The following is a 23,276-nucleotide window of genomic DNA, read 5'->3' as shown; positions in this document are numbered from 1 at the left end:
CCCTAATGAAGGAATTCACATTGCTTCACCGTATCAAATCACCCTCAAAAATCTATTCAAATTTCACTTATTACTTCTTATTTTGGCATTTTTGACAGACTTTCCCTAATAACCAAAGCAGCTCTTCTTTAAAGTCCCCAGTCTTGCAAAATTGACATCTTTAATGATGTTTCTAGTCGTCTCTAGAGCAGGGGTGTCCAAACTTTATCCAGCGAGGGCCACTTAATGAAAAATGAAAGAAGAAACTGCATCTCAGTTTTACCGTATTAGTGAAAAAGTCGATTATTAGTATCAACTTCACTTTTTGCTCTTTTTTTTTTTTTTTTACATTTTTGCTGTGTTTTTTAAATTATATTATTCAATATTTCAACTTTCCTCCTAAATAATCTTTGTAATTGTTCTTTTTGTAATATTATAACTTGATTGCTCAAATATTTGGACTTTATTGCCATAATGTTATAACTTTTTCCATGACCTAATTTTCCACCAATTACAACTTTATTTCGATTTGTTTGTTTCTCCTAACATTCCGACTTAAAAAAAAAAATAAAATAAAATGTCTTTAATATTTCAATTCCGTACTACTAAAATGACATTTTCTCATAACATTTTGACTTTAATCTTTTTAAAATTACAGCTGTGTTTTTTAATTTTCCAACTATTTCAACTTTCTTCTTGCAAAATTTCTTCTCATAATTATGACTTTATTCCCATAATATTTTGACTTTATTCCTGTCACATTATAACTTTTTCTGCAATCTAATTGACCAAACTATATTGGTAGTATAATATTACGGCAGTAAAATGATGACATTTTCTTGTTCATTTACAGCTTTTTTCTTAATGTCTCTTTTTTTCTTAGTATTTGAAAATTACTGCTGATTTTTCAATATTTGTTGTTTGTTTTCAGTTTTCTAAAAAACAATTTTTTTTCTAATAACTGTAATATTGTAACATTTTATTATGACTTTTAAGATAACAACTTCTTTTTTCTTTACTATTTCAACTCTGCTACTAAAATGGCATTATTTTTCTGAACATTTTTTGACTTTATTCTTGTAAAATTACTGCTGATTTTTCAGTTTTTGCTGTTGGGTTTTTCTTGGTTTCCTTGTTAAACTTTGAGAATGTGCCGCAGGCCAATAAAAAAACAGCTGAAGGCAGAAAATGCCCCCCAGGCTGCACTTTGGACACTTCTGTTCTAGAGTCATTTGGTGAGCAAATGTGAGAAAAATCTTGTTTGAGAGAAGATGCCCACATTTGCAAGTTATGGGGTTGAAGCAGGCTTTGCTACACGTCTTAAAATGACACCCGGAGCTCTGCCAATCATCCATCGGTCAGCTACAGACGGGCGCCTTAAGTTTTCTCTGTTTGTTTTTCATCAGCGAATAAGCTAAGCTACTGTAGCATGATGCTTCTGTTGAAATGCTAGTGGAATATTAGCACGATAGCTCACAAGAGCTACATTGATTTTAGAGGTTTTTAGAGGCACATATTTACGGAAATTTAGCCAGAATTCCAAATTGTATGACCTCAAGCAGTATTTTAGAAGTTCCTACTGTGTTTATTTACAAGCTAGCAAAATTTAGTATCTTTGAAGCTCGCTGAACCTTTTGACGGATGCTGAGATTTTGGGTGACATCTTTTGTGACGGTGGTTCAAACTCTGCCGTTTTGTGCGACTTTAGAGGCTTAGCCAGCAATAATGTATACGGTGAGGTAAAGCAGGCTTCGCTACACATCTTTAAATGTAGCCTGGAGCTCTGACAGTCATCTACGGAAGCAAGAGGTGTACGTTTGATCATTTTGCTTTTCTTCAGCCAATAGGCTAACCTAGCGTGATGTTGCTGTGGCTCACTTAGCGCTGTGCTAGTGTCGCTAACGCTCATATCCTCCTCTCCCACTCCTTAATGTTACGTTGCTTTATGCCACATATGGCATCTATTACTTTGGACGTTGTATATATAAAAAGTGGATTAAAGTTCACAATCGCTTTTTGGAGACACATATTCGAGGCACGGACAAACACAGGTCATTAGCAATGCAGCTACACACACGAGTGCTTTTTAAAGTGTGTGAAATCCAGCATGAAGGCTAACACACGTCCAGTAGACTACTGCGGGACCTCTGACACGTCTTAAAAATTGTTGGAAAATAGTAGAACTTAAAATGAACTTACCATCTGTGATTCTAATCTCTTGGCGCTTCACCCCTTGTAACATTTGGCTGCATTACTTGGGATCCACACGACCGAAAGGTTCATATTTTACTGTCTGCAAATACGGAGTGCATTTGGAATGTGAGACTTGTTCAAAATACCCTTTAAACTGTGCATATTTCAGCTTGTACGGTGATTAAATATCTAAATGTGACACCAAGATGAGTAGCTACTTTGCATTGCCTCGCGATATATATAATCTAGTACTTTTGGTCAGTGAAAATAACAGGCAAGGCTCATAACTCAGCTGCGTTACTATGCTGAGAAGCATCAAATATTGCATGCAAGCAATGAATTTCATTTGCTCATCACTGTAAATTTTTCATATAAGTCATCACGTTTCTTATGCCATTAAAGACTTTCAGCGCAGTTGTACTTCATGGAAAGCTTTTGTAAATATCTTTCTAGATGAGAGCTGGATGAAAAGCAAATTACAGTGGCTGGCTAGACTAGTAAGTGTTAGCCTAGCATGTATTGTATGCTATAAATGGCCCACCTGGTTTGATTTGTGTGGGAATAAAAATGATTTCAAAGGAGATTCTATGGCTTTAATTCTCCGGTAAAGGAGAAAATACACATGGTACACCATATACTGTACAAACACTTATAAAATGTGGGGGTACATGCTTTTAGTGAGTCATTTTAGCTTTCCTGGGCTTATCTTTATGAAGCGAATGAACAAATAACCACAAACAATTGTATGGAACTGGCTAGCAAGTATTAGCTTAGCATATTGGCAAGAAATGGCTACACTGGTTCATGTGGGGGGAAAGAGGGCATTACAACTTATAAAATGTCTCTTTATTTACTTTTGGAGTCATATGCTTTGAGGGGAGTCACACTAGGTTTTTCAAGGTGTATCTTTGTGACACTAATGGACAAATAACCACATAAACAACAGTATGAAACTGGCTCATGGGGGAGTAGAAATAATTTTAATCCCTGCGCTGCAACATATGTGCAAACAATGCGTATCAAAGCGTGCCTCATTCACATGAATGGGTTAACTTTTCCACTACTTCTTGGAGCAATTCGGTGGGAATTCTCAGGTCATTTCTGTTGCGTCTCGGATCTTCCTTGTGATTTTCTGTTAATAAGTGATCATAATGCCCAAAGGGATGTCTTCTCTTCTAGTCAGCAATTCCCTCTCCCACACTGTCCGTGTCTCTCTTTTGTTTTTTGTTTTTTTGTTCTAGTTTATTGCCTCCTTCCTGCTCTTTGCACATTCTTTACCTGCAGCTGCTGTTGTGTGGCGTCACCTGGGACGCAGGGGGACACAGCAGGACGAAATAATGCCACGATGAAGCGGAAGTGGTGGCGACAACGCGTACACATGAGGGAACAATGCGCGTCATGCGCTAGACGTGAATAGTACTTGACATGATGTAAATAGGTCGTGCGGGAGCGTGATCGTTTTTCATGCCAATGCGCACCATTTTCCGTCACGAATTGCATGTCAAGTGCGTAACGTATGCGTAAACAGACCAGAGACAGTGCACAAACTCGTCTTCACGCTTTTCAGGCATGCCATAAATAAATAAAAGGCACGTACTGCCACAGAAAATTGTGGGACAATGCGAGACAAGATGTGTGCATAGCGCTTATGGCCTTAACTTAAAGAAAATAATCTATGTAATAATACAAATGTATGTTTTATTTTGTTTTATGTGGGGCATTGCTTTAGGCTTATCTTGTGAAGTTAATGAACAAATAAGCACAGAACGACTGTATGGTTAGCAACTATTAGCTTAGCATATATGCTAGCGATGGCTACCCTGGTTAGTGTGTGTTTCAGAAGACAGCCCCAGTGACGTCGGCATAGGGACGGCCATGGGGACGGCTCTCATCTTAGGCTATTAAACAACACTGGGGTTAGCTCGTCCATCTCGTTAAGTATATTTTTCATCAAAATAGTAGTCATGCCAAAATATTTTGTTGCTGCTGACTGTTCACAGTGTCCAAATGATATTGTCAGTTTGTTTTCTTTTCCGCCATGGCCAGGGCGAGCCGTATTGAAAGCTGACCGATGCTTTGGCCAGAGTAGTGGATGTCTGGAGAACAAAGCAAATGCTCATTTCTTTGTATGTGATACGGCGCACCGCCTCACGTTCATTTCACTGAGGGCTGCTATGAGGAAACACCTTTACAAGTACGGCATAAACGCATTTTGGATGCTAGGAGCTAGCAACAGGACTATAAAGACTATGCCACCATAGTATTCCAAGTAGCATTCAAAGCTTTGTACATGTCGTAAAACTTACTTCCACAGCGATATGTTGACGGTGGGTTGAGGGGCGAGGTGCCGATGAACGAACACAATGAAAAAGGCTCCAAAATCAGACATATAGTCCCATGGTCGGTGGTTCTAACAAACGGCTTAATTCCATGTTCTGTAAGTTCTCTATTTCATCTCTAGATGTGACTTCCTCCCTGAAAACTAACGACACAAATCTTTGCTATAATCACTGTAAACATCTTCTATCTCGTCCATTCTCTGATTGGTCGACTGCACTGACGTCAACTGGGAAACGCCCCTCGTTCCAGAGGACATCCCAAAATGGCCGATAAGCGCTCCGAAAATTAAATTTTTACTAATTTAATGTTTGCTTTAAAAAAAACGAACAACATAGAACATAATTACAAACAATATAGAATATATACGTATATTTAAGCAAAGTTGAAAAATCGTGTCAGTGACCCTTTTACCGTGATAAACGAGGGCTTACCGTATACGATAACTATAAATTCATATTTTATTTCCTGTTTTGGAGGCTATGTGTTGGGGAGTCATGCTATCTTATATCCTTGTTAAGCTAACTGACAATTTTCTCCTAAATACACAACTTCTGAAACTGAAACTTAGTCTGTTTTAAAAGGAACACAGTCATGAACCAACACAAAACTTGTTTCAAATGTAACAATACAGTAGATAGTAATGCTCTGTTTTGGTGGTGAGACACTGTCAGAGAAGTACATACAGTAAGTACAGTATATGGCCGTACTGCTGCTCTGGACAGGACTCTTTTTAGTAGGGGCTGTAATTCTTCATATTTGGGTATTTTGACTAAAGCATTTTTACTAAGGCACCTGAGAAGTGTTTTAATTTGTGAAAAATACAAACTGTCTCCTTTAACATAATGTTGTCATGTGTGCTGTGGAACGTCACGGCATTAATGCTAAAAGCTGCTTCGAACAATTTGCCCCTGTTTTCTCAACACATTTGAGATGGATGCAGTACAGTTGTACTTTATTTTGATACAGCTTTTGTACTCTATATATTTTATGGAGCGGTTTTACGTGCTGGCCTCCTTACTGGCAACTTTCTGGAGACAAACGGTGCACACAGTTTCAGGCGTGTTGGCAGCCTCTGCTTTATCATCTGGACCCAAATACACCCAAACAGGAGACAGAGGCATTTTTCTTCTTTACAAGTCCTCTTGTACTTCCATTTTTCACTGCTCACTTGCCAATTCCACTTGTAGAGACGGTCCGAATGCTGACACTGCGGCCATGTTCGCAAATTGTATCCAATTGAGGACTGCGTGTTCAAATAAGTTAGTCACACAAGATCACGTTGTGTCGTGTGTTGATCAGCTCGATACTTATTTTTTCCCCCCTGCTGAAACCTCCAAGTGTCTTGCGTTGTTCACAAATTCATCATCAATTTTAATATAAAATATCAAGAATTACACAACACTTAAAACCCTCTCTAAACAGTCCTGTTCAGAGCAGCTGGTTTTGTGGGTCTTTCCTATCCCATGCAAATGAGCCACTGCTCACTCCGTCCCCTTCCACTGCCATTACCATGACGACTAAAAGCATGGCTTCCGGAGAAAGTACCGCAGTACAGTCGTATACTGTACGTCTGTACTTCTCTAAGCGTCTGACCGTCAAAACTGAGCATTTTTATCTGGAAAGGCAGAATATTCGATAAAGCTCTTGGATTCCCTGTAGTGTGGGGAATTATAAATGGCTCCGTCAACAGATAAAACGCTTTCTATTTTAAGCACCCGCCTGTACAATTCATACATTCATTCAGGTCCATTTTATTCTTTCACTGCGGGATCTGACATCCATTTTTCAGTGACAAACGTGTGAGGGAGGGAAGAGTTGAACCCCTTCAAGATGAGCATTCATTCCTTGTATGGAAGAATCGAAGCAGACTAACCTGACAGGATGCGGAGCTTTAACAATTCAACACCCTGATAAAAGCTCTCCCAGCTCTTTGTGGACTGACAATAGAGAAAGAAGCCTGGCGTTTCAATCATTTTGATGTATTAGTCTTGTTTTTGCAGTCGTGTGTTGCGGTGAGATAGCGAAATAAGGTCGCCAAAATATTAGAAACACCTGTCAGCGTGATGGCGCCTGGGATTGGGAACCACACTGCTGGATTCATTCAGAAATGAAATGTGTGGAACTGATTGATTGATTCATGAATAGAGCGCAGTACTTGGCTGCGACCAGCAGAGGCGCTGTTGAGTCAGCATAGCAGACTGTAACGTGACTGCTCCGCCACAGCTACATTACACAAACATTCATAACAAAAAGCAATAGAAAGACTCCAAATTAGTTGACAAAGTCCAAATAAATAATACAGTAATCTCTCGTTTATGGCGGTTAATTGGTTCCACACCTGAACGTGATAAATGAATTTCTGCAAAGTGGAATTTCTTATTTATAAATGGAATATTTTTGTAGTTACGACATAGAAAACCTGCTTAAGACCTTTTTAAATACGGTTTTTAACATTATTAGAGCCCACTAGACTTGAAATACCACCCGTATATTTCCCCATATAGTAGACAATAATGTAGACTCACAGCATTGGTGGAGTTCCTTGTTGTTGTTGTTGTTGTTGTTTTTTAAACTTCCTGTTTAGGACAGTACTTCCTGCAGTGGCTACACCTAGTGGCCAGTGTAGAATACTACATGGCATCACAATGTCTTTGAATGCATCTTCTGACTGCATTATATTTGTATTTTAGTTCATTTAGCCAATTTTATGCTTGAAAGTTCTTGATTTAGGCAAAAAATAGCTTAAATATGCATATTTTTGGACAAAATGAACTAAGTGAATGACTAAATGAACTAAAAATACAAATTGACGACGTGGACATTGACAGGGTGACCGAAAATACATTTCTGTATGCATCAAAATAATTAAACCATTACCAATAAAATACAATTACAGTGTAAGCCATTAAGACCACCATTAAACTTGTCGTATTCTACATCGGTCACTAAGTGTAATTGATTGTTCGGTGAGACAACAACAGGCTTTGATTGCAGGTTTAAATTATGTCACAACAGACACAATAATAATAACATAACATAACAGTCATAATAATAATAATAATGATGATAATCATAATAATGGCACGGGTTACCGTTGCAGCCGTAACCCAAATCAAGCTAAAAGTCAACTCTGAAGCCCCAACGTCTCTTCCTTCCCACCACTGATTTTGCTCCACTTCCAGGTAAACTGTCTTAAATGGATTCTTTTCTCTGACTATATCTACTATATTGGGTAAAATGAATGTAATAGTGACTATTGTAAATCCCGGTGTATAAGCCGCTACTTTTTTCTCAAACTTTGAACCCTGCGGTTTATACACCGGTGCGGCTAATATGTGGCTAAAAACTACATTTGCCATGGTGCTTGGTGGGGTCATGTTCTAATCTCGTGACATCTCCTATACATCACAACTACTGCTAATCGTTCAAAAATGTAATTTGGAAAACGCTATTGCAAAGATAGTCCATCATAAGGGGAAAAAAATAACCAAAACACGCAGAGAAGCCACCATTCTCGACGTTTGCTAACGCTGTCGCTGTCGTTGCACACACTCGAGCGAGCAACATCAAATACAGTTTATACTATAACAAAATGTAAAACATTGTTGGATTGGGAATTATGTAATAAACACCATAAATACACCACCAGGATTGCAAAGCCTGTTATGATGAATAAAAACAAAAGGGAAACGTAACATATAAAAGCAGAGACGTACCTGGATCCAGGAGAATCCACGCAGGGATCCACACGCTATGATGACTCAAAGGCGGCCACTGTACCGCGGTTCTTATGAAGTCCACAGGATAAACCCAGCAGAAATAATAGGTAATGTCCAGCAATTACACAAGTGACCCTACGTAAACCATACGTACGGTAACGTACGTAGCGCCACGGGTGTACACGTCATATCCGCTGACTAAATTACGTAATTAAACAGAAATACAGATACATTAAATATACCGTACATATAAAATAGAAAACAAAACATAATATGTCGCGGTGTTCTCTTGGAGGTGAATAAAGTATCAATTTCAGAAGTGACCTTGTGTAAACATTACGCAATGTACTTAGCTCCACAGGCGTACACGTCATATCTGCTGACGACGTTCTTCCTCTTCCTCTTCCTCTTGATGATGTGTTCTGTTTAAAAAAAATCTTTCTGTAACATCTTTTTGTTCACTAAATATCAAATTTGACATTTTTCTATATTTTTGAGGTATAACGTTTGAGTGCAGTTGGAGTGTGATAAGTTTAATGTTGTTTGTAAGATGAAACCGTGAGTCTGACTGTTATGTTGGGTAATGACTGGCTTATACACGGGAAATTACGGTACATCGTGTCTAGATGGCTCTAATAATGTTAAACAAATATATTTAGAAGATTGTAAACAGGTTTTCTATGCTATAACTACGGAAATATTCCATTTATAAAGAAGGCATCCCACTTGGCGGAAATTCGCTTATCACAATCAGTTCCGGAAGCAGTTAACCGCCATAAACGAGGGATTACTGTGTGTCATTTAATTAATACAGAGAGCAGATGATAAATTGTAAATATGACCATGTTGAGACAGAAATGACATGCTGTCATGTAAATAAGGTAAATAAGATAAGAATATTTAGTTTGTTTTAGAAAAGACTAATGTATAAACCTCTTATATCTGAAAGGTGACCTTCAATTACTTGTTATGGTCTGGCACTACAGTAAATAGAAATTAAAATAAAATTAAGTCAAAGTTCTTGGTAGGTCGGGGTGCCCCCCTAATATAATGATAATATAAAATATTACCTCTTCCTTCAAACGTTCTCCGTGTTTCATGGGTTGAAACCTGCTCTGGTCTCATGAAAAGGCATGAAAGAATTTCATATAATCTTCTTTAACATGTTTCCCCCCAGCGGCATGTTAAGTAGGCTTAATTGTCATTCTTCTCCCACTGAAGCTATGTGCGGCGTGCGCAGTGGAGATGGCGTAGCGGGGGGATTTATCTAAACTGACTTATGGTTGCGGAGGGTCTTCTCCTCGTACTCCCCATGCCTTCATGTGCGGAACGGAGCAACAAGGAGCACGCAGGAGAAAAAGAGTGAAAAGTAAAAACAAACCAACAACCAACCTGTAACTATCCATCCATCCATTTTCTATGCCGCTTGTTCTCACTAGGGTCGCAGGGGAGTCTGTTCCAGCTGACTTCGGGGGAGAGGTGGGGTACACCCTGGACTGGTCGCCAACCAATCACATATAGACAAACAACCATTCACACTCACATTCATACCTATGGACAATTAACATGCATATTTTTGGAATGTGGGAGGAAACCGGAGTACCTGGAGAAAACCCACGCATGCACGGGGAGAACATGCAAACTCCACACAGAGATGCCCAAACCCAGATTCGAACCCAGTTTTTCCCAATCTCCTCACTGCGTGGCCAACATGCTAACCACTAGGCCAGGGGTGCTCACACTTTTTTAGCCTACGAGCTACTTTTAAAATGACCAAGTCCCAAAGATCTACCTACTACTATACATATAGAAAGTATATATATATTTACTATATTTATTTTAATAAAATATGAGTAGGTATTTATGTACGTTATACATGTATATCTGGAGTGCACACACTTTTTCAGCATGCAAGTACAAGTCAAAACGATCTACCTCTTCTATAAAACATATAACATATAGAAAATGTAACCAGTAAACTCTGAAGTTCTATTGTAAATATGAAGGATTAGTATTTCACATTCCCATTTTCAAAGTTTACAGGTAATCAAAGTAGTTGCTATCATAATTCACTTCAATATGGAAATAAAAATAATTCCACAGAACTCCTAAATAGTTGTGTACATAACTTGAGTCCTGGTGATATGTCAGTCAAATTAGCTTCAGTATGTAACGTTCATTAGGGCACACAGTTCATGTATTACGTCCAGTTAGCATTTGCTATCTAACATTATCCATATACAAGAACTTAACATGATTATGCAAAAGACAATGCAGCCCCAGTCAAGGCAACATATTGAAAAGGTTTCACCAATGGGCACATATTTAATTTCATCATGAAATAATAGTTTAAGAAGCAAACGTGTAGAAAACACTGATTTCTGTAGTAGAGTTCATGACACCAAGCAAAGCCAGTCAACAGTACACTTTTTTTTCTACGTAACTGGCCGCTACAAGTGAACAGATAACTTTTGTTATAGATATAGACATCTTACCGCAGAGTTAGTTCATCCATAATCACAATGATAAAGATGAAAGTTGCATCTTCATGTGTAGCTTGAAACGCTGCGGGGGAGCAAGCGCGAATCAGAAGGGGAGCTTAAGTGACGTTTACGCGATCGACCCAAACTACCTTGGTGATCTACCGGTAGCTCGCGATTGACGTAATGGCCGCCCCTGCACTAGTCCACCGTGCGGCCGCGACAAAAGACTAAAATGATGATGATTGCCCATTGCATCCGCCCCCTCAGTCACCAGACAGAGCTGCCTGCCAGGAAAACGCCAGACAGAATAGGAACTGACCAAAATAAGAGTCTATTTAGATGACATAGTTTGCACTGCATCATGCATTTGTACTTTAATTTTTTTTTTAATGTAAAGAAATAGTAAAAATGGTGAATATTTTTCATTAGTATCTCCAGCACAACTTTGTACTTCTTACTTCTCAACTTTTCTGTGTCGTTTCCAGCCATAAGATAGAAATCGAACATTTGAAAAATACAGTCTTAAACATTATTAGAGCCCTGTAGACATGAAATTACACGCCTTCAGTCACCGTTACACTCCTATTACCCAATGTAGTAGACGTAATAAGAGAAAATAAGACGTAAATAAGACTCATGTGTTGCTGTAAATGTGTTCCGGCGCTAGGGAGCTGAATGGGGGGGCGGACAGGAAGTGACCTCGGGCCGTAACAGTAGCCCGTGTTAGAGATTTGTGTGAGATCATTCAAAGTTGCAATAAAAGCCTGTTGTTCCATTTATATAGCCAATTTTATGCTTCAACCTGCTTAATTTAGGCAAAAAATGTGTAGAATGTATTTGCTTAAAACTGCATATTTTTATGCATATTCAACCACGAAACAGCATGATTTACAAGATCCAAGATTCAAGAGTTTTATTGTCATGTGCACGGTAAAACAGGCAGTTATACTATGCAATGAAATTCTTATTCTGTTCATTCTCCCAAGAAAAGAAAGAAAACACAAGAAAAAAAATAAGAACATAAGAAACATAAATACCAATAAATTAAGCAACAACAACAGAAGAGACATTAATACAGACAAATAATACAAATAAATAAATAAAGTGCTATGAGTGTGTGCGTGTGTTGCGTGCGGTGTGTTTGAGTGCTTTGTTGAGAAGCCTGATGGCCTGTGGGTAAAAGCTGTTTGCCAGCCTTGTGGTCCTGGACTTCAAACTCCTGTAGCGTCTGCCTGACGGTAGGAGTGGGAATAATGAGTGTTGTGGATGTGTGCTGTCCTTGATGAGGTTGTTTGTTCTAAATGAATATATTTTTGAAAAAACGTGACAAAGTGAAGTTGTGAAATTGCCGAGGGATTACGGTACGTCACTTAGGGACTTTAAAGAGTTCAAGTCAAGCACAAAGCTGTACAGGACACATATAAACACATTGTTAAAGAGTCGGGATGGCTTCTTATGTGTTAAACATGTAAATGTCACCATCCTCTGCGGGTTGTCTATGAATCTTTATTTGCATTCCATGAGCTCTTTCTTCTATCATTTTTTTTTTTTTACAGCTTGCACAATCTCTGAAGAAATGGTTTATTTAACAGGCACAGCTGGGGCCCTCTTCTTCTGTGTTTTGTAACATGACAAATAGGAAAACTTCTCTCCCCAGCCCTCTCGCGCGTCTCACTCTCTCCCGTTACAAAACCTTGGATGAGTTCATGCCTGCGTTGCGGTGGAGGATGAAGAAGTGGTCGAGTGCAGCCCAACAGGCTGGAATCCACGCTTTCAAGAGCGCTGTTGTGTTTTTTGGGCGTAAAAAAGGACAAATCTGAAGCGATATTTTCCAGTGGATCTCATACTGTTTATGATTATAATATTTATGAGCAGCTGTGTTGGGGTAGCATTTGTGTCAACTTGTTGATGTCCTTCCCCTCAAATATTTTTGGAAGGGTAAATTTAGGACAGCAGGATTATCGTCTCCTTGAGAAAGCCTTCCAGTGTTTTGCTCGTGAAAGTACGCCCTATCTTTAGTAGACTAAACTAAAGATGGGCTTTTAACCCGAGCAGACATTGCAAGGAGTCTGTAAATGTTTTCAGCAAGCTCACCGTGCAATTACCTCGGCCAGCACGGCCACCTGGTGTTTTGCTGTGCCCTGCTTTATTCTGGTCAATACTTCAGGATGAATCACTAAAGCTTGAGTCGAGAGAGGATCTCGTACGAACACCCGCCTCAGGATGTTGGTCGTGTCTCTATGGAATCAGGACAAGTGGCGAGAGATGCCTTATTTTCATGTTAAATGTGATAACTTATTGCATAATAGCCGGAGGTCAGAGGTGTGGTCTTGACTCGAGGCACAATTTTGATGACTTTGGACACGACTTGACCTTATCATCAAGACTTGCAAAATGATTGTTACTATGTCATTTCCAGAAAGAACATATTTTCCCAGTTATTTGTCATGACAAATAACAATTTTTATGACGTCTTTATTTATTAATTAACTTATTTATTTAGAATTTTTTTCAACAACCAGCAGAACATGAACCGAGAACATTGCAAAACTGTTCATTTAATGGCAAAGTTGCTGAGAGCACTTAAAGCACTGACCGGCTGTATTTAGTCAAACAGTACTTTGACGAGTGCAAAACTACAAAATGTTGTTGGGGAGACTGGGGACACTTGCAACACTTTTTACATTACTCTCAATTACTCAGAGATTATTTAGACTAGGCACACCAAATCTTTCCATAGTAAACCTACATCTGTCTACTAAATAGCCATACCATTTAAAGATGGCTACATACAGTATAACATATCAATCACAATATTTATTTGAACGCAAAAATTCAGACGTTGCAACTGACCCCAAACCTGCAACACCGATCAGGGACGGTTGCAACATATCAAAAAACATTAAATTTCACCAAAATTGTATGCTTTTTGTTTAACTAACCACAGTATACAATATTAAAGTATTTAATAAGTTTAGTTTTGTGTAAAACATAGGCCTACTTTGAGTCAATGTGCAAATGTTACGGACGCTATAAAAATTCAATATTTAAGTTTGGGACAAAAAGAATAGAATCATTTGGAGTGCAAAAAAACATTTATTAAACATGTGAACAAACAGTGAACAGTTTTAGTGAACAAAATTCACATTGTTTTAAAACTCCAGTGAATATAAAGTTTGATTTTGAAGTTTTGTTAAAGGCACACAAATGCTTAAAAAATAAAACTGCAACACTCGCCTCTTCCCCAACAAATCTGCTGTCTTGTGAACTATTCCAGCAGCTTCTGAACAATTCTAGCTCACAGAAAAAAAACAGACATCTTCTTCCTCTTCAGAGTCTGATTCTTCTCTCTTCTTTTTTTGGTTTTCTTTACACTTTTCTTTGTGGTTTGATGTTCTTGTATTCTTTTTGCCTTCCTCGGTTCAGATTTGTAATTATTTTGTTTATCATTAGCATTGTGGTCTATGTGTGGTCTATTTTGATATTAGCATGGGGACAGTTGCAACCGTCCCCATAGTATCAGTCACGACAAAACACCATGTGCTAACTAGCCACAGTGACATTGACAAATGTAAGCAATGTTGCTGAATAGTCAACAAAACAGTGATTCAAACCAGGTAGGTTTGGAGTAATTCATACAAAATATTAGGATAGTATGACAAAAATACAGCTCGTGAAAAAAGCTACTTTCATACCTCCAAAACAACTTTGTCCTGATAGAAGCTGGACCAGATGCGCAATATGGCCGCTTTCTTCTTGGCGACGAGAGGGTCTAACTGAGCATGTGCAGTATGAGTGTCATCACTCTAGCATGTTACTGATTAGACAAATAAGGCTTGTTGCAACCGTCCCCTGTTGCAACTGTCCCCAGTCTCCCCTACTATTTGACACAAACCTACATTTTATTTGATGCCTCTTTTAGAGTAATATGAATGCATGGGGAATTAATTGTTAAATTGTAGGATTTTTAGTTCAAAATAACACTAATAAAATAACAATTTCAATATTTTTGTTATACAAATCGGTCGTGTCTAAACAGTATCGGTGTGCAGTGTAGGTGTATCCAACTTCCAACACTATTAAAGCTACTTTGACAAAAAGAAATGAGGTGAGCTATTTGTGTTTTGTGACTGCCAACATTTCAATCGTACTTTACTTACAAAGCACATCTCCACTCATACAGTGTGCTTATTGTATTTATGCTAGTTTGTGGTCATTTGTCATTAAATACAGGCTTAATGTCTGAATTGAAGAGCTAGAAAAATACTAAGAGTTGAAGCAAATATTCTTTGGTGAGCTACTAAAAATCAGAGCGGAGAGAGAGCAGAGAGCAAGGTCGTGAGGTGACACTTAAAGTAAGGTAGCGTGCACCCCATGGACGTGACAGACATTTGTAGCTTCCCTGTGGGACAAATATGAGCTGCGAACGAACTGCATTGCTCGTTTGTTTTGAAGACCCGGTCACCCCGGGAAAAAAAAATTGACATTTGGAGTCTGTGGACCAGAGGCTTGGCGGATGCACTTGAGACCTGACTCAGGATTAAAGACCTGATACATTACTTGGACTTGCACGTGTTTGCTTGAGACTTGACTCAAGTCTTGAGGTTAAAGATTTGAGACTTACTTGAGACTTGCAGAACACTGATTTGCCTTCACCTCTGCCAGAGATGCTCAATACTGGCTTTCTTACAGATACCGATAAAGAAATACCGATATTGTCTCGCACTTTATCACTGATACTGATATTGGCAGCAGCCCTTCCCTCAAACTAATCAGGCCACATGTCTTGTAATGAATACATTTCACCAATAAACACTGTCAGGTGCAAAGTAAGACAAAAACTACAAAATGCAATATAAGTTAGATAGAAAAAGTGCCATATTTATTTTAAACATTTTGCCTTAACAAAAGTTATAAAAAAAAAAAAAGTCAACTAGCAATAGTCAACTAAAATAACAAGTTCTCCTGTTAACACCAAGTAAGACAGGTTAGTCTTAATTATCGGCAGAATTAAAAAAATATATTTTATTGGTGGGCTGATACGGCCCCCATTTTGTTTGTGATGCAGCTCATTAAAAAAAAGTCAGCATTAAGACATGATATCGTTAGTGAGAATTGAGCTTTTTTTTGTGAATGTTTTGGATGAGAAGGAAAAATGGTAACATATTGTATTCTAGTATGCAACCAATTATAAAACTGTGTGATTCCATTTTAATAAGGTACATTCAATGAAAGTTCTCTCTTGGCTCCCAAACTAAACCTCCATCCATCCATTTTCTATGCCGCTTAATCCTCATCACGGATCCTCATTAGCCTATCCCAACTGACTTTGTTTTTTTTTTTTTTTTTTTTTTTTGGGGTGGGAGGTGGTTTACACCTTGGACTGGTCGCCAGCCAATCACAGGGCACATATAGACATCAAACGACCATTCACACTCACATTCATACCTATGGACGATTTAGAGTCGCCAATTCACCTAACATGCATGTTTTTGGAATGTGGGAGGAAGCCGGAGTACCCGGAGAAAACCCACGCACACACGGGGAGAACATGCAAACCTCACAAAAAGATCACCCAGATCTTCCAGAGCTCCTGACTGTGTGGCCAACATGCTAACCACTAGGCCACTGAGTGTCTACCAAATCACACCTGATTTTTAAATTCTTATTCTTTTTCATTTGTAATAATGTAATAATAATGTAATATTTGTAATAGTGTAGTAATCGGAGACTGAGCCTGTGTATGGTATTCTCCATTGAACTATATTAGAAGTCGTTGATTAACTGGTGGTTGACACATATTGCATGCAGTATGCATGAAAATGGGTGGTTGATTAATTGCGTCTTGAAGCAATTGAAGCAAGTGCAATGCTTGACAGAGGTGCTGTTGATTAAAGCCATGTCCACATGAATATTTTAAAAACGCCAAGTGCAGCGCAAAGCACGAAAGCGATGTCTTTGTCAGCGTTGATCTGTTGTGTGTTTGTTTGTGTTCAAAGTAACTTAAAAAGTTCTGAATGGATTTGGATGAAATTTTCAGGAATTGTCAGAAATGGGATATGGAAGAAGTGATTACATTTTGGGGGTGATCCGGAATTTTTTTAAAGGATTCTTTAACATTCCGAGTTAGGATCATTTTCAGCATTTTATAACTCCACAAAAAATGGTCAGAACACTTGAAAAAAAAAATACAGGACAAGTTTCCAACAAGTTCTACTGAATATCAAAGACGGGGCTGTAAGCACATACACACAAGTGGTAGCGACATAAAAGGCAACGAAATGAAGTTGCCCACCTCAAACATATCCACCCGACCCACTTCGACCCACTGGGAAAAAAGTACACACTGAGATGTAGAGCCTTCGTTCTGACAGTCAACACTGACTGAGACGTTTGCTCAGCAAAGTAAATACAGCGCAAAATGGTGTACGTTCACGGAAAGCCACGGCAAAAGAAATGCTGCTTTAATACAGTTGAAAAGTCAGCTTTTCAAAAAAATGCTGCAAATGTTTGACAGACAGTGGGAATTGTCTATGAGAAAATACATGCTACTAACACCAATTCCACATTTTTACACAGTGAAAGATGACATATTAAAGGAAATATTGCATTATTATTCTTATTCTTACTATTATTATGATATCATAACATTAGTGATTTATTTGGTCTCCAAAAATGATGACAATAGTATTGTTTAGTGTCAATTTGTGGGACACAATAAACATTTCAAAACGCACCTGCATTGTTTTGTGATGCGGTTAAATAAAGTTTGTTTGTACTGTCATATTTTTCAATTGTACTTTCCTAAAAAGTGATGTTAAAATCTCGTCTCGTCTCATTCTTGTGGAACCAACCTCGTTCATCGTCTCATCTCCCGAGATGGTTGTCTCGTGACACCCTTGACATCGACAGTATATATAGCTATATTAATAAACATTGTTATGAGACGCTACCAAGTCAGCTGTGGTTGCTCTTTCAGGTTTGTGATTGGCCAAGATGCGCATGACATGAATGTGTTTTCATGTGGACAGACTTTTTCTTTTTTTTTTTTTTTTTTACCACCAAAGAGAGGGAAATGCGCCTTTTGTGTGTACATGGCCTTGGTCTCAACTAGACTGTGGTCTAAAGAAGAACAGCATGACGTCAGCCATGTTTGGGCACTCTATTCCACGTAACTATGCGCGGGCAAACGTACCTTTTGTGTAACGTTCTCATTTCAGTTTGCCGCAGTATTGACTCAACTAAGTATTGCCAGTGTGATCCAAGATGGCTGAATAATCAGCGTGTGAAAGGATATCATACAACGGTTTGTTACGAGTCATTTTTCGTGGAAAGCTGAATAACGTAAACAGGGGTTTTACGTATGATTTTACGAGGTTTGACTTATCATATTGGGAGGCTGAAAGATCAGAGCACGTTTCTCGCTCATCCCTGCAGGAAAATCTGTTTATTTTCTGCTTTGATTCTGAGGTCAAAGAAAAGGGTCGTCTTGAACAGGAGCTGGAGCACGTCGTTCTTCTCAAGGCTGTTGCAAAAGCGACTGAAGAAGGTTGTCTTGTATGTTGATGCCGTGTAGTCTCAATGTCTGCTGCAGCTTTTTGTAGTGCCCCTCTTCATCACGGAGAGCAGACCTCCGACTTATTTATAGCCGTGCTGTGGGTGTTAGAGGAAATGGTGCTGTGGCTGGAGAAGAGGGTGATGTTTGTCTTAGGAGACGAGGCTTCCTTCGAAAACAGACTGAACTCATCTTGGAGGAGTAGCCTACAGCGGTGGGCGAGGGGGGGCCCATCCCAGAAGACCTAAAACACTCTCAACCTTGGTAAACACACACGCTGCTCATTGATAGCATGTGTGACATTCCTCCATCCCATCTTATCCCAACCCAGCTTCTTCTCAGATCTTCTTTTCCAGTCCACCCACTTCTCCATTTGCTCTCAGTTCATCCAGTTTGTTCTCTGATGTCATCCCGTGTCATATGTATCTGCTTAGCCTCCTTTATCCTGTCTGTTCTTCCTGCTTGCATTTGTTACGCTAACAAAAGACACCTGACTGCTTCTCAAAGAGACGACGGAAGAATAATGGATGGAAACTTTCTTTAAATCTACATTTGTCAAAGCAAATAAATCCTGAGAGTCTCCAGACCGACATGATTGCCGGTTTCAAGCTGTAAAGACATATTTACCATTACGTTCATAGAAAAATCTGATCAGTGAACAGGAAGTAGATGAAAGCTGTTTTAGCTATAAATGAGATTCATTTTTATTCACATTAATTTGCTAAAGTCAGAAATGATGAGTCATATATCAAAACGTGTATCACAAAGTGGTAGGGGTGTGACAGTTAGGCCACAATCACAGTTCAGTACGTATGTCAGTTTTAAGGTCATGGTTGTAGTGTTGTGGTGTAGCATTAGCAGTTCCAACTTGTAGCCCCGTTCCCCATCTCTACTCAACAATGCTGGCTGTTGTCCATTTATGTCAGGGGTGTTCAAAGTGCAGCCCGGGGGCCATTAGAAACAACATACATGCAAAACAATACTAGGTTATACTCATTCCTGCACGGTATGCTGGGAAGCTTATGCACACGCATCCACAACAGGAAGTTACCCAGCATGCCTTGCGGTTTATAAATTAGTGTACAATAGTATTGTTTTGCTTGTATATTAGTGTGTAAGCGATTACTTTACAGTTGCATTGTGTGACGTGTGTTATTTGTGGTTGCACCATGTCAGAATAGACATTTTAATGACCGTCTCAATTACTTGTTAGTGTCATACTGTACACAGAACACATGAAGGACATACTATACAGTATAGCTGCAGCAATTAATCAGTGAATTGATGATCCACTTAATCAACAACTCTTTTGGTATTTACTTAATCTATTTTGGATTTAAAAATGTAAATCCATTTCAGCCTCTCAAATGTGAATATTTTAAATTTTCTTTGTCATCCATGAAAGCAGACGCGTTATCTGTGTGTTTTAGGCGAGTCACACATCAGTTTTAACTTTAAAACAGCGATGGACATTTTTGCCTCTTTTATGACATGTTGCGGACCAAACCACGAGCGGTTTATGTTTGGTTCATATTGGCCCGTCTAGAGCAGGGGTATCCGAACGTTTTCCACGACAGCCACATTGTGAAAAATTAAAGGCTGTAGCTTTGCCACGTTGATATTTTGTAACGCAACACGTGTATATTTGCTAAGAAGTTATATATATTTCAAGAAAAAACTGCATCTCAGCTTTGAGACATACTGTAGGTGAAAAAGCCTGTTACCGTAATATAAACTTCACTCTTGGCTCTTTTTTTCCCATTTTTGCTGTTTAAAAAAAAAAAAAAAAAAAAAGTCCACATCTTTCAAATAATGTTTTTCAATTTTTTTTTGTAATATTATGACTTTATTCCCGTAGTATTTTGACTGTATTTCCATAATATAACTTTTTCCCCAACCTAATTTTCCAAAAATGACAACTTTATTTTGTTTTGTATGTTTCTCTCTTTTTTTTTAATATATTTAAACTCTATGCTACTAAAATGACATTATTTTTCCTCATAATATTACCAGTTTATTTTTGTAAAATTGAATTTTTTTCTTAATATTTATTTAATGACTTTATTCTTGGCTGCACGGTGGTCAGGTGGTTAGCATGTTGGCCAACACAGTAACAGTCTGGAGATCGGGAAGACGTGGGTTCGATTCTCCCTTGGGCGTTTGCATGTTCTCCCCGTGCGTGCGTGGGTTTTCTTCATGACCACCTTGTTTCTTTCTTTGACAGCAGCTAATATTGTAATTTACTTGGAAACTGTTTGTTTTCATGTTGTCAGGATTTGCTTCAGGCTTGCAAGCCCTAAGACTGCCGTTCACGTCTCCACCCCAACCATCCCTGGTGGTACAGTAACCCTCATCTCCACCTCACCTCGCTCACCTCCTGACCTACTTCCTGCGCTCTGTGATATGTTTCTGTCGCCGGCATCTAGCACTCCTCCCACAGCTTTTATTGGAAAGAGAGCATCCTGCCAGGCTGTCAGCTTTTAAATAAAGCATGGACGGTCGACAGCGTGAGCAGCCGGCTGCTTGGGCTGCTCTCGATACCCACCCCCTGAACATGAAAACAAACAAACACATTAGAGAGGCTAGGGATGAGGAGAATAGTGAAGTGTAATCTTGGCCGCCTTTTCATGAATAAATCAAAACCTTGTAACTCCTCAGAGGGAAGTTACGCCGCTCCACGCACACACTCACACGTTAAGTACGGCGATATGTCAGGTTGAATTCCTCCTATTTAGGTTGATCTCCATGGAGGCTAGCTTTACGTGCTCATCTTGCTTTATCCCATCATCAGCAGGCTTCCATCCCATGCTTCATTTTAAGCGCAGTCGGTCAAAATAATCTAGTAGCTACAGTAAAATGTGCATCATTACAACCGTGCATTGAGATTTAAAGGATTCTATCAATGGGCTCACCTAAAGTCGTGCAATTTTGAGTTAGTGTTGGTGTTTGGCTTAGGGGAAATTTGGGGTAAAAATGCCCCCCAAAAAACATAATTCACCATGCAGCAGACTTAAGAAAATTTCTGCTAAGTGAGCCTTTTAAAGGGAAAACTCCGACTAACATTTTAATTTTTTCACCAGTGTTGGCAAGAGTGTGATGGTGACCATAGAACGGGAAGTCGGACATATGGCATTCTCATTCTCGCCTCTCATGTCTCTAAAAACAGTGACACCTAAAGCAGAGTCGGTAATAAAAGCAGAACGAGATGTCCAAATCAGATTTGGCTGTCTTTAGTGTTAATGTGAAGAGATTCGCCTCCCACACGCTGTAGCCCTGCCTCTACATGTCAGGCATCCGCCACATGTCGTTAAAGGTGACATAAGTTATTGTTTAAGTTTTAGCGTACAACTGTTGACTTATTTCTACACTTGAGAATGTTGCAAAATGTTGAGAATGTTGCTGAGACAGTGAGACAGTGTTACACCATAAAAAAAGGGAATTCTAATTTGTAACATTCAGTTGACAAAGTTTCAAACGTGTTATCAAAAAAAAATAAAAAAGGAACACAAAGTTGAACAGCCTAGTTTTACATAGCAAATCCCAGGATGGCATAGGACCGAAGTGCACCCCTCATTTTTAAGCAAGCATTTTTATTACGGTATATTTTTTCTCGAGGGACAATACCATCATAGAATGAAACTTGGGTATATAAATATGATAAATATGTGAAGAGACTTATCTCCCAGGCACGTGCAATGATCCTACAATTCTATGTCACGTCCACCACATGTCATTATATTAGACATAACCTGTCATTTAAGTTTTACTGTACAGCGGTCAACCTATTTTTTAACTTGCATGACAGTCGAGAACGTTGCAAAAGTGCAAATGGGAAGAGACTCACCTCCCAGGCACACGCAATAATCCGACCTCTCCATGTCATACCCACCATATGTCATGAAAGTTGACATATTTTGTTGTTTGATAAGTTTTATAGTACATCGGTTAACTTATGTTTACACTTGCATGACAGTTGAGAATGTTGCAAAAGGGCAAATGTGAAGAGACTCACCTCCCAGGCACATGCAGTAATCCTACCTCTCGATGTCACACCCACCATATGTCATGAAAGTTGACATATTTTGTTGTTTGATAAGTTTTATAGTACATCGGTTAACTTATGTTTACACTTGCATGACAGTTGAGAACGTTGCAAAAGGGCAAATGTGAAGAGACTCACCTCCCAGGCACATGCAGTAATCCTACCTCTCGATGTCACACCCACCACATGTCATGAAAATGGACATAATTTGTCATTTTACGATGCAACAATTGACTTATTTTTACACTTGTACGACAGTTAACACAAAAGTGTGAATGTGAAGAGACTCTACTCCCAGGCACACGCAATCATTCTTCCTAACTTGATTTTATCACGTCCACCACATGTCATGAAAGTCGACATAATTTGACATTCAAGTTTTACTGTGCAATGGTTGACTTATTTTTACACTTGCGTGCTATTTAAAATGTTGCAAAAGTGTGAAGGCACAGGCAGTAATCCTCCCACTGGATGTCACGTCCACCACGTGACATGAAAGTTGACATACAGCAACTGGTTGTTTTGTTAAGTTTGAATGTACGAGGGGTTAAGTGATTTTTACGCTTGCGTGACAGTTAAAATCGCTTGTAAAGGTTTGGGACGGTGACAGTTTGACCCTGGAACAGATTCTTTTTGGGTTGGGTCGTGTTTGACTTGGGAGATTGCACAGCATTTGATATAACAGTGACAGGAAAAAGTGTTTCATCAGGACTTTTTTGGCTGTTTCTCTGCGGGCCTTCCTCCATTTGTCACTGTCAAAGTCTTATTAAAAGAAAGACAAAGTTCAGCCAGTGCTGTTGCTGTAAGCCTACACTACATGGATAAAAGTAATGAGATATGCCTTGTGTTCAGTTCAAGGGCTGGGCTACCGCTTATTTTCCTCTGACATTTTGCAAAATAGATTTTGCGGAAGGTTTTTGGATAAGAAATAATTTCAGGGGAGGTTCATTATGTCATTCTTATGT

At 38.9% G+C, this 23,276-nt stretch overlaps 1 protein-coding gene across 2 annotated transcripts in view; it reads left to right on the top strand.

The window, feature by feature from the left end:
* Window positions 1-23,276, top strand: part of LOC129186794 (low-density lipoprotein receptor-related protein 1-like) — a 167,210-nt gene that overhangs the window by 4,100 nt on the left and 139,834 nt on the right. The window lies entirely within an intron of this gene.

Source organism: Dunckerocampus dactyliophorus, chromosome 8 (genome assembly GCF_027744805.1).
Source record: "Dunckerocampus dactyliophorus isolate RoL2022-P2 chromosome 8, RoL_Ddac_1.1, whole genome shotgun sequence".
Classification (NCBI taxonomy): Eukaryota; Metazoa; Chordata; class Actinopteri; order Syngnathiformes; family Syngnathidae; genus Dunckerocampus; species Dunckerocampus dactyliophorus.
Note: the sequence above shows the minus strand (reverse complement) of the source record. Positions and strands in the feature narration are given on the sequence as shown.